Consider the following 13355-nt stretch of genomic DNA (forward strand, 5'->3'; position numbering starts at 1 on the left):
AACTGATTGATGTCTCTGGACAAACCCCTTTTGCTCTTCACCAGTGAAGGCAGGTAGTATCCCCACTAGGCTAGAGGCCAGCATACTGGAAACAACTTGATATCCACATTAAAGAAATGGGGCGATAGAAGGTCACAAGGTCTGGAGAAACATTAGGATTGGGCAGCAGAGTTATTAATACTTATTCTCATGTAGGGGAAAGGAACCATCTTGAACTACCGCATCATAATTGCTAAAAGTGGGCCCAGCAACAATACCTGAAGGAGCTTGTTAAATTAACTAAAAAAAGCCATCAGGGCCTGGGGCAGAGCCCAGCTTCAAAGATATTATCGCTCGCTGTAATTCTTTAGCTGTTAATGGGGAGTTCAATTGGGCTAAATGTTCTAGTGATAAAGCCGATTGCTGAACATAATATGACATATCATCAGCAGTTGGTTGCAGTCCAGCAGAATAAAAGGTGGCAAAATAATCTTCAAAAACTTGCGCAATATGATCGGTGCGTGAATGGGTCTATTTTTGCGTGTCTCTGATAAATACAATGTGTCTATTATCTCCCCAAGATTTTACAACATGAGCCAACATTTTCCCGGGCTTATTGCTATATTTATGAAATTTCCCCTTGCAGTATAAGAGCATACGAAAAGTATATTCATGGATCAAGGAATCCAAAGCTACTTGAATAGCATGTATGTGTCCCTATTACCTTGAGGAGGGCAGTGAATGTACTTTCTTTTAGCCTGCTGCAGTTGATGTTCCACAGTTAAAATGCCTGCTGCCAGGCATTTATTCCTGGCACTGACATAGGTGATCAATCACCCCGCAGCTGCAGTCCAGAAAAGCTTTGGCTGCATAATATGCTGAGAATTGTGTTGAGCATAATCATCCCACTTAGTTTGAAGATAACTCAAGAAATGAAGGTCATGAAAAAGATAAGAAGGAAATCTCCATCCTCTCTTGCCTTGATAATAGGCCGGAGGGTCCACATCTACCCACACCATGCAATGATCTGAGATCTCCCCAGGGCCCACCATCACCGAAGAAATAAAAGAGAAACATTGAGATGAACAAAAATATAATGTAGCCGAGAGTATGTGCAATGGGTCCTAGAGAGATGTGTGTAGCCCCAATCGTGGGGATGAAGTGATCACCAGCTATCTATTAGGTTTAAGGAAGATGTAAAAACTCTTAAATCATTAACAGGCTCCCCTGTTGCTAGAGGAGATCCATTAGACCTGTCCAACCAACCATCCATCACGAGGTTTACATCACCCACCATCATCAGATTACAGTGTTGACAAGGAAGACACAGAGATAACAAGTGTCTATAAAATGTTTTGTCCCAATGCTTTGGGCCACAACTACCAATAATACTAACTTTCTATCTTGTAAATTAAGTTCAAGTAACAAGAATGGCCAAGAGACCTGCTGAGTCTGTCTAAAAGGGGGTCATCCGGCACTGCAAACATTGCCGATACCAGCAACCAGCCTGCAGCTGGATCTTCACCCGCACCGATACCAGCGGCCAGAAGACCCAATGGCTCAGCCCAGAGCCCTGCTCCTGAGCGTGTGAGCGCTGCTCCGCCCCCCCCTCCCAAACCAGCGGAGAACATTGAAAAAGCCGGCAGCAGGATCTTCACACGCACCGATACCAGCGACCAGTCTGCAGTGGGATCTTCACCTGCACCAATACCAGCAGCCAGCAGGCCCAACAGCTCAGCCAAAAGCCCCCCGCTCCTGAGCATGTGAGTGCTGCTTTGCCCCCCCCCCCCAACCAGCGGGGAACATTGAAAAAGCCTATGGGAAATACTACCCTACATCACCACACTGTCTCCACAGCAACCAGTGCCTGCTTGCGCGGTCTCTTCTCCTGTCTTGGAAGACCTCCACGGAGTGGAAAAACTGATAAGTATTTGCATGACTACTCCGGCTAATACTAATTGCATGACTACTCCGGATAAAGTATTTGCAAGACTACTCCGGATAAATTCTACCTTACTCTCTGCATGGTTTTATCTACTAGTTTTACTTCGGATAAAGCTTTTCAGTCTCTGTTGATCACTCATTATATGATGGTGCTCTTAAGTAATTATCTGATTTGGTTCCTTATGTTTTATTGGATCTGTTACAAAAGCAGGGCAATTGATGCTTTATATACTCTTCCTATTCCAGTCCTTATAAGGTCCTGTTCTACTAATTTAGAACCTCTTAGGGCTGAAAATCATTTTCTATGTGATTGCTCTGAAGGGGGTCCCTTCCAAATCCTGGTTGTACCCCCTTCATGAAAACCTAGCAGACCTTATGGTAAAAATCAGCGGATGCTGAGGAAGCTTACCTACTCAGTAACCACTAACATTCCTTATCATCAAAATCTTCACGGTTTCTATTTAAATATACACTCTATTAGGAACAAGCAGCAGCTGATCAAAGACTGGCTGGAGGAGACCAATCCTGATTTTGTTCTCCTAACTGAAACATGGTTGGTCTCAGATAATGATATTATTATACGCGACTGTCTGCCTCTTGGGTTCAAAATTATATCTCAACCTAGAAACAGGGGAAAAGGGGGAGGATTAGCTATTACCTTAAGAGAGTCCTTCGAGTCTACAATCGTAGCTTCAAATTTCTCAGCGGACCTTGAAATTCTTTCCTGTAAACTCTGGACAGATCAGTTAGAAGACACTCTAGTAATTACCCTATTTTACATTCCTCCTAAGAAATGGTCCGCATCCAAGGACATTTTCTACTAATTCCTCCTTACAAATTCAGTATCAGGCCCCTATAACCTACTGACAGGTGATCTGAATATTCACCTAGAGAAGGTAGAGCAGGGTGACTCTAAAGATTTACTATCCTTTATTTCGTCATTAGACTTCTTTGTGACGGCCCCTGAAAAGACCCATCAAAAAGGCCATCAGATTTAGTTACTTTTTCCTCCAAAGAACTAGTCAATCCCAAGATTTACTGTAAGCAAGCCACTTGGACTGACTCTCTATGTTTATGTAATTTCCAATTTAGCTGACAATTAAGATGCTCCCCAACCAAATCCAAGGAGGCAAAAAGAAATAAGAGAACAGTAGCTAGCAGAGGTCTGGTGAACCCAGTGGAATTCTGGTCACACTATGACATAACTCAAGACTCTTTTTCGGTGGACTCTTGGACTAACATGAGTACGCAGATATTAAACAAAATGGCCCCCACTAAATTAAGGAAAACGAGAAATAAGAATCTGGAAGGCTGGTACGACGCCGAGTTAAGAAATGTGAAACGAGAATTACGGAAACTCGAAAGACAATGGTTGAAATCAGGGGACAGTGAAGGGAGATCGAATTGGAGACTAAAATTAAAAGAATACAAAAAACTAATAATAAAGAAACACACTAACTTTTATGCCCAAAAAATTGGCTCACCGAACACTAATAGTCAAAATCTCTTTAAATTAGTTAATAATCTTTATAATATTCAGGCCTTTTCCTGTTCAACCTTAGATTCCCTACCATCTGCAGATGCTCTGGCTGAATTTTTTAACAACAAAATCAATAACTTGAGATCCAAACTAACGGGTGCCACAACCAACCATCTGAACTACCCAGCTGCCCAATATAAAGATGAAAAAGGCAAAACACTAGTCTAAGGGTTCTGAGAGTGCTGAGAGCAAAAAGGACACACCTGAATTAAATAACAATATTAAATCAACAATAATATAAATGATATAAGTGATAGAGGCAACCTCAGTGTGAGGATCAGCGAAGGGAGAAGAACTCCAGCGCTTCACACAAAAGGACAAAAGTGCCTGCACACAATACCTTTGCCTGCACACCATCACTGGTAGCCTCACGTGTGCATAAATCAAATCAATAGTGTTACACCACAATCAGGTAATAACACTCAGTGTGAAAAAGCAAAAAGCACTCAAAGAACCCTCCCCAGCCAACTGGGTGACCAGAGAACTGGATAAAGGGAGTAAACACAGATGTCTAATAAATAAACTAATGCGGTATGCATCACATTAATGATCTTTTTAGGGGTACTGCTACTTTTACTAACACCTCCTTGGAACTTTCCTGTTTTGCCAAGACTCACTTTAGTGCCTCCCTTCATTCTGTTCCTTCCTCTCAGCCAGGGCTCCTTCCCTGTACGGTTTTACACCGTTCCTTGCAGAAGGCCTGGCAATGGGTCTGTAAATTTCATTCTGTTAGTCCTACTATCTCACCCCCCTTTTGCCTTTACGTTTCAATAGGAATTTTCTTCCTGGGGTGAATGGAGACAGTTTTGTGATGTGGGAAGCAGTCTGTTTCACTATCTGTTTCAATTAGCGGAGGACGATGGGAGGATCAAATCTTTTGATCAGTTGTGTGAGAAATTTGCTCTACCTCGTACTGATGGATTTGCTTACATGCAGCTTCATCACAACCTTGCTTCCTTACCCTCTTGCCATTTAATGGCTTCTCGTCAGGGGTTATTGTCAACGGCATTTACCATTGGATCTCAACTCCCTGTTCCTCTTAAATTTCATCATAGACACCTGAAGGATGAGTTCCCCCTGCTTGACCACATCCGATTGCGAGACTCCTGGGCTCGTGATCTTAATATAGCTTTGCCTGATGATGTGATTTTAACTGCTGTTAAAAAATTGCCTGCTTTACATAAATATATTACGTTTTGGAAACAACATTACAAATTGGTCCTGTGATTGTATATCTCCCATAAGAGGGCTCACCTTTCTGGGTTCCAAGCCTCTGCTGCTTGTTTTCATTGTGCCACCCCTGAGGCTGGTTTGGGACATATGTTTTGGACATGTCCTGCCATTCAAACCTTTTGGGAGGCAATTTTTCTTTTTGTAGAACGTATCTGGCATGTTACCATACAACATTCCCCTTTGCTCTTATTGGAAGCCCCCCTTCATTTTTACCCCAGACGACGAGGGACTGCAGCTTTTCTTCGGTGGACTGTATTGATTGCTCTGAAATGCATTTTGGAGGCGGATGTTCCTGATTATTCTCTCTGGCGTTGTCATCTGATAATACTTCTGATGTGGGAACGCAGAGAGGTGCAGGATTTTTTCTCCTTGCTCAGGTGCACTTTTCAGTGCACTTGGGAGCCTTTTTGGAACACTATGACACCGGCGGCTCGTAGTCACTTGAACTGTTGATAGGTTGTAATTTATTTCTTGCCGAGTTCAATGACTGATGGCTGAAGGAAGACTGAGGGTGGGGGTGGTTTGGGGCAGGGTTTGGTGGGCTGGGGGGGAGGGGGGATTGCCTGGTCTTTGTTGATATACTGAGCTGGTACCACATGTTTTGATGTGTTCTTGTTCCTGGTTCTGGTCGAGCTAAATAAAATATATTTGATAATAAATAAACTAAACTAAACTAAACCTTAGGTTTGTATACCGCACCATCTCCGCGTGCGCAGAGCTCGGCACGGTTTACAGAGGTTGAGAGGAAAGGAACTACAAGGAAAGGATATAGGAGAGGGACTGAGGAGATAGAGGGGGACAGGATACTAGAGCACGGGAGGTGATTAGGTTTTTGAAAAGAGCCAAGTTTTCAAGTGTTTGCGGAAGGATTGGAAGGAGCTAGAATTTCTGAGCGGGGATGAAAGGTTGTTCCAGAGTTCTGTGGTTCTAAAGGGGAGGGATGTTCCAAGTTTTCCTGCGCGGGATATACCTTTTATAGAAGGGAAAGATAGTTTCAGTTTTTGGGAGGATCTAGTCGAGAGCGGGTTTGAGGAGTTCCAGAAGAGTGGGATAACAGGAGGAAGGACGCCATGTAGAATCTTGAAGGCTATGCAGGCACATTTATAGAGGACTCTGGAGTAAACTGGGAGCCAGTGAAGCTTGGAGAGGAGTGGGGAAACGTGGTCGAACTTGCCTTTTGCGAAAATAAGCTTGGCCGCGGCGTTTTGAATTAGCTGAAGTCTATGGAGGTTTTTCTTTGTTAGGCTTATATAGATGGAGTTGCAGTAGTCCAGTCTAGAAAGGATGGTGGATTGAACGAGGATGGCGAAATGAGAATGATGAAAGCAGGATCTTACTTTCCTCAACATATGGAGGCTAAAGAAGCATTTTTTTACTAGGGAGTTGAGGTGATCGTTGAAGGAGAGAGAGGAATCTAAGATGTGCCCTCAAGATGGGTTCCAAAGTGATGGGCTGCGTCAAGAACTGGTTGAGTAGAAGGCAACAGAGGGTAGTGACCAATGGAGATTGCTCTGAGGAAAGGGATGTTACCAGTGGTGTGCCTCAAGTTTCTGCTCTTGGGCCTAAACTTTTTAACATTTTTATAAACGATATTGCTGCGGGGCTGTTGGGTAAGATTTGCCTCTTTGCAGATGATATCAAAATCTGCAATAGAGTAGATACCTAGGATGGTGTGAATAACATGAAGAAAGACCTGGGGAAGCTTGACGAATGGTCTAAAATTTGGCAGCTAAAATTTAATGCTAAGAAATGCAAGGTCATGCATTTGGGCTGCAAAAACTTAAGGGAACAATACAGTTTAGGGGGTGAAGAACTTAGGTGCACAGCAGAAGAGCGGGACTTGGGTGTGATTGTATGTGATGATCTTAAGGAGGTCAAACAAGTTGAAAAGTTGATGGCGAAAGCTAGAAGGATGCTAGGGTGCATAGGGAGAAGTATGGCCAGTAGGAAAAAAGAGGTATTGATGCCCCTGTATAAGACTCTGGTGAGTCCTCTTAGAATATTATGTACAATTTTGGAGGCCACACCTTCAAAAAGATATAAAAAGGATGGAGTCAGTCCAGAGGAAGGCTACTAAAATGGTGCATGGTCTTCGTCTTAAGGCGTATGGGGACAGACTTAAAGATCTCAATTTGTATACTTTGGAGGAAAGTCAGGAGAGGGAAGATATGATAGGCACACTTAAATACCTATGTGAGGTAAATGTGCATGAGTCGAGTCTCTTTCATGGAATGAGAGGGCATAGGATGAAGTTAAGAGGCGATAGGCTCAGGAGTAATCTAAGGAAATACTTTTTTACAGAAAGGGTGGTAGTGCATGGAACAGTCTCCCAGAAGAGGTGGTAGAGTCAGAGACTGTGTCTGATTTCAAGAAAGCCTGGGCTAGTCACTTGGGATCTCTTAGAGAGAGGAAGAGATAATGGTTACTGCGGATGGGCAGACTGGATTATCTGTCATCATGTTTCTATGTTTCTAAGAGCGGAAAGAGGTTAGGAATTATAGGCCGGTTAGTCTGATCTCGGTAGTGAGTAAACTATTGGAAATGCTTCTTAAGCAAAGGATAGTGAGATTTCTAGAATCGAATGGGCTGCAGGACCCAAGGAAGCATAGTTTTACGAGAGGTAGATGTTGTCAGATTAACCTGATTGATTTCTTTGACTGGGTGACCAAACATTTGGATATGGGAGGGGCACTAGATCTAGTGTACTTGAACTTTAGCAAAAGGTAGAATGCGGTACTGGTGTTTCTCTAGTCAAAATCTGAGATACTTTCTGTGACTGGGAAGTATCAAAATGTGAGAATAGGCATCCTTCAAGCCCAGAGAGCATAAACATAGTCTAACAACAAATTACAAACCTATAGCATCTATTCCTTTTTTTGTTGTTAAACTATTAGAAGGTATAGTTTATACTTAGTTGTTGGATTATTTGTAGTTTTGATTTACTACATTATTCTCAATTGGGCTTTCACCCTCTGTTTAGTACAGAGACAATATTAGCACCATTTCTTACTCTAAAATCAGGTACTACCCTGCAACTAGATAAAAACGTCTAAAGTTTTGGGTATTATTTTAGATTCTTCTCTTACATTTGAAGATCAAATTTCTAATTTATGGAGGAAGATTTTCTATATTATGAGGAAACTTAGGCTTGTGAAGTTGTGCTTTTTTGAACATCATTTTGCACTGATAGTTCAGATGTTAGCATCACGTCAACTTGATTATGGGAATTCTTTACATTTGAACTTAACATCAAAACTGATCAAAAAATTGCAGTTACTCCAGAATACTGTGGTTAGATTAATTTTTGGTCTAAAAAGATATGAAAGTGTTGCATTAGCATATATAAATCTTCACTGGTTATGAGTTAAGAGGCAAATTAAGTTTAAATTAGCTTGCATAGTTCATTGTATATTACAGACTGACTTCAGATAATCTGATTTTGTTTTTTTTCATTTGCATTATTCTTCCACCAGATTATGTGGTACTTTATTACTACATTTTCCACAGATTAGAGGAGTACGGTATAAACGACAGCTCAACTCTTTTGCTTATGCTGCCATTACAATTTAAAATAATCTACCTGTTTACATTAGGACAGATATCAATTACTTATGGTTTCATAAAAATTTTAAAACTTTTTTATATGATTTGTTGTAATATTCATGTTTTGCCGATATTTTAATTATTGATTGTTTTTATATTTTCCCGTAGATTTTACAGCCTCTTTGAATGTAAATCACCTTGAACTTTTTTGGTATAGTGCGATTAATAAGTTGTGGATTAGATTTTTATTAGATTTTCTGTATATGTTTTTTAGTAAAGGACCAGGGGCACTAATCTTGTAATTTGACCTTAAATAGTGCCTTTGATCTTGTAGAACATAAGTTGATGATAGATTGCTTAGATTCTATAGGGATTTCTGGGCATGTCCCATCAATGGTTTCAGGAATTTTTATGTTGTGGAACTTATCAGGTGCTCTCAAAGGGTGCCCTTTCTTATACATGGACTAATCCCTGTGGGGTTCACCAGGGCTCATCCCTCTCTGCATTGCTCTTTAACATCTACATGTCATCTTTGGGTACCAGGTTATCTGATTTAGGTGTCAAATTTTATAGTTACGCAGACAATATAACCATCATTTTATCTTTAAACTCTTTACTGCCACCAAATTTCCTTAATTTTGGCAAAGGTGGAAGAATGGATGAAGGAATTCAAATTGAAACTCAATATACAAAAACTAAAAATTTCTTTGCAACTCCTCGTAGGTTAGCTGAAGAAAATCTTAATGTTGATGTAAAAGGTGTAACTTATCCCACAGAATTCACTATAAAATCTTAGGAGTTCAGTTAGATTGGAACTTAACCATGAAAGCACAAGTAGATGAAATTGTACGCATGAGCTTCTCTGTTCTTTGGAAATTGCGTTCTATCAAATCATATTTTGACACTACAGTGTTTCAATTGTTGTTGCAGTCTTTAGTCTTATCGGTTATAGATTATTGTAGTATAGTTATGTTGTCTTTTGAAAGCTTCACATATTACAAAATACAGTGGTTCATCTGATTTTCAATTTTAAAAGATCAAATTGTATTAGTTATCTGTGGAGACATGTATTATGTTTAAGTTAGGTTGTTTTTGTTGTAAGGCACTTCATGGTTTGCTGTCTGGTTATTTACTGGATTACTTTGTATTTAACAATTCTTGTCACTCCATGAAATCTGGCATTCTTTGTCTTTCCCCCAGCCAGGGGATACATATTTAAGAAGTCTCAGGGTAGATTGGTAGATTGCTTTCTTACCAGGAAGCAAGCTGGGAATCAGAAATTAATGCTTTTTTTTAAATTAAATTCTACATCTTATCTCCAGTTTAGAAAACTGCTTAAAACTTGTTTAAGAAATTTTTAATGTATAGAATTTAAATATTCACTTATGATTGTTGATTTATTAATTGTGTGAGGTATTCTTGTAATTCACAGTATATGAACAGTTTCTTTTATTGTTACCTATATTGAATGGCAAGGTATTGCAGGATAGAAATATAATTTTATGTTATCTTGGGAAGAAGGGTATCCAGGGAAGCATCCGGAACTTTTATTTGACCAGGAATCTGTTCAGGGCCCTTATGTCTAGGATGGAAAGGAATCTCCCAGTTTTCTTGGACATATTGAAGTACCTGGAGTAAAATCCCTTCCCTATTTCCCTGGGTGGAATGGGTCTGACCACACTGACCATCAGAAGGGCAAATATTTCATAAAGGAGTACCTGCTCTCAGTGGGTACATAAGAATATCAGAATTTGCCTCCGCTGGGTCAGACCAGATGTCCATCGCGCCCAGCGGACCGCTCCCTCGGCGGCCCATCAGGTCCATGACCTGAAAAGTGATCTTTTGTCTAGAACCTGTTCTTCCCTAATCCTTTATATCCTTCAAACCACTTTTCTTTTTTTATTTATACCCTTTCTTTCTCCTTTATCTGTAACCTTCAATCCCCTTATCCTTCAGGAATTTATCTAGTCCCTTTTTGAAACCCATAATGTAGTTTGACCTATTACACCCTCCGGAAGCGCAGTCCAGGTATCCACCACCCTCTGTATGAAGAAGAATTTCCTAGCATTGGTTCTAAACCTGTCCCCTTTCAATTTCTCCAGATGTCCTCTTGTTCTTGTAGTTCCCAATATGCTGAAGAACCTGTCCCTCTCCACCCTCTCTATGCCTTTCATAATCTTGTAAGTCTCTATTATGTCTCCTCTGAGTCTCTGCTTCTCCAGGGAGAAGAGCCCAAGTTTCTCTAACCTCTCAGCATATGAAAGATTTTCCATACCCTTTATCATTCGTGTGGCTCTTCTCTGGACCCTCTCAAGTATCGCCATGTCCTTCTTATGGTACGGTGACCAATATTGGACACAGTACTCCAGATGCGGGCGCACCATCGCCTGATACAGCAGCAGGATAACTTCCTTCATTTTGGATGTAATACCCTTCTTGATAATACCCAACATTCTGTTTGCTTTCTTAGAGGCCGCTGCGCATTGCGCCGTCCGTTTCATTGTTGTATCCACCAACACCCCCAAGTCCTTTTCAAGGTTGCTTTCCCCCAGTACCAACCCCCCCACTGTGTAGTTGAACATTGGGTTCTTTTTTGAAGAACCCACTGGTTAGAGATTATAAGAGGTCACCTTTGATGGTAAAAATTAAATCTTACCCAAACCAGTAGATCATCCGTGAAAATTACTTTTATGGCAGCTATGCTTTGCTGGAGCCAGTCAAAAGCTCAAACCCTGCTTTGATTGAGGAGCTGGCTGGGACTTCTGCTGATGGGGATGTGACCAATTGGGACTGCTGGGCATGGTGAGAAGCAGGTGAGTACCTATGTCTTTGAGTAGTAGTAGAGATGCTGCTGCTGCCCATCAGAAAATCCCCTTCTTGTAGAGGATGAAGCAGCTGCAGATTGCCATGACAGGTTCTGGATGATGTTTATATGCTTCTTAATAAGATCAGCCACCTCATCAACTTTGTCTCTAAACAAGTTCTCTCCACAGCAAGAGGCATCCGTAAGTCTCTCCTGAACTGCTGGTTTCAGGTCAGAGACAAGCAGCCATGAGAGTCTGCGCATTCCCCCAGCCATAGAGGAGTGTCTGAATGCTATATCAAAAGTGTCATAGGTGCTCCTGGCCATGTACTTTATACACTGCAGCTGCTTTTTTGTCCAGCTGGTGAAGCTCTTTAACTTGCTCTAATGTGAAAGAATCAGTCAAAGATAACATACTGCGAGAGTCAAAGACCTTAAGTACATGCTCATGTACAGCTGGTAGAACTGAATGCGGGCAATAAGCATCGAAGCCTTTCTCCCAAACTAATCTAAGGTCCTGATTTCTCTGCCTCGGGAAGCTGAGGCCCTCTCAAATTTGGGAGCCTTTTGGATATGGTACTGAGTATCCACCTTCTTAGGTGCAACCTGCAACGAGAGAGAGGTCTTGTCAGTGTATCCTTAAGGACAGGGTATAATAGTACTGGTACCACTTCTCTAAGCTCCTCCTTCATCGCCAACTTAAATGGGATAGCTTTAGCCATTTGCCTGACAAAACCAGTGAAGGAGAGAGACTCTGGTGGAGACTTCCTTCTCTCTTGAGGTGCTGACAGATCAAATGGGATGCCATAGGACTCCTCTTCTGAGAAGTAATGTAAATCCTCATTTATGTCCTAAGAGCAGTCCCAATCAGAGTCCTCTTTCCAATTAGAGTGAGTGGAGGAGAGGGGCTCAGCCTGCCTTTGGCTGGTAGAATGATGTACCTAGAAAGTAGGAAAAGGGGGTATAACTGTTGAGGATCAGACTGTGGGTTTCTTACTGGAAAAGTTATAGACATTTTTTACTAGATGACTTTTTGAAAGTTTACTTTATTGTTATAAATATTGTAATTTTACTAATCTACAAACCACTCAATGATTTTTCAGGGAGGTATATATGTTTTTTAAAAATGAATTGACAAAAAATGAATACATTGAAGTTTTATTTTCGGAAAAAAGATGCTCAGTTTTGTGGTCATCCTGTCCAGATCTTTTCAGATGTAGCTAGGGCCACACAGCTATGTCAAAAATAATTTCTGAACTTGAAAGACAGGTAACTGTTTTGGGAGGAGTTTGTTTCCCTCCAGTTCCCCTGTAAATGTGTGATGACACTGAATTCCATAAGATATATTTTCTTTGTTCTTTCCCACTTGATAAAGAAGCATCTGTTGAGCGGTAATGTGTATAGACATAGATAAATTTAGAATAAATGATGATGGGGTGGGGTTTAATCTGATAAAACTTAATTTCAAGTAATATTTCAGTTTGCTCCTTCTCATTGATGTTGACTATGATTTCCTTGTATTTTATTTGTATGAAATATGTACATTATAAATGCAAATTTTAAAAATATATAAAATAAATAAATTAAAATATAGACCTATTATAAGGTTTTGGTGGTGCCAAAAATTATTAAACAGAAAGATTCTTGTGGAACCCTTCTCAGCATGTCAATCTTTTTGGAATGAGTTCTCCTATATTTGATGATAAAGGATTTATTTTCCATGAAGTTGTTCAATGAGAATAGTCAACTAAATTAAATGCTGTATTAAGATGTAAAGCCACAGGATGTAAAGCCTTCCCCCATCCACGGAGACCTGATTCTGTTTTTTAACCATACTAGTATGAAATTTGGTTTGATATAGAAAAATATAGCTTGACAGATATACTCAGCTCTGTGGTCATCTGTTTTCTTACTAGGACTTAACATTTATTTTGACAATCCCAGTACTGGTACTTTTTACATACTTAAATATGTGCTGCTGGATCATACTTTTACTGTCTCTTCATTTTTGCAACAAATAAAGTAATATGAAGGCTGATTATGCATAGTACATCTAAGTAGAATTTGGATTTAAGATTGGCACATGCACAATTTCCTGGTTATTTTACAAAAGGCTTGCTGAAAGCAGAGCCTTTTGTAAAATATGTATAAGCTTGGTAGGAAAGACACATAAGTGCTGCATGACTGGTTAGACTTGACACTTGGGGTAAGCATCTGTTGACACAGGGGTACAATGAAATTTGTGAAACAAGACTAATGAAAGGGTATGCTGCATCATTGAATAACCTCCCTTTTATAAACTTGCAATTCTCC

At 40.4% G+C, this 13355-nt stretch overlaps 2 protein-coding genes across 7 annotated transcripts in view; one reads left to right on the forward strand and one right to left on the reverse strand.

Moving 5' to 3' along the window:
• PC (pyruvate carboxylase) overlaps nucleotides 1-13355 on the reverse strand; it is a 318688-nt gene that overhangs the window by 131277 nt on the left and 174056 nt on the right. The window lies entirely within an intron of this gene.
• LRFN4 (leucine rich repeat and fibronectin type III domain containing 4) overlaps nucleotides 1-13355 on the forward strand; it is a 42279-nt gene that overhangs the window by 27136 nt on the left and 1788 nt on the right. The window lies entirely within an intron of this gene.

Source organism: Geotrypetes seraphini, chromosome 8 (genome assembly GCF_902459505.1).
Source record: "Geotrypetes seraphini chromosome 8, aGeoSer1.1, whole genome shotgun sequence".
Taxonomy (NCBI): domain Eukaryota; kingdom Metazoa; phylum Chordata; class Amphibia; order Gymnophiona; family Dermophiidae; genus Geotrypetes; species Geotrypetes seraphini.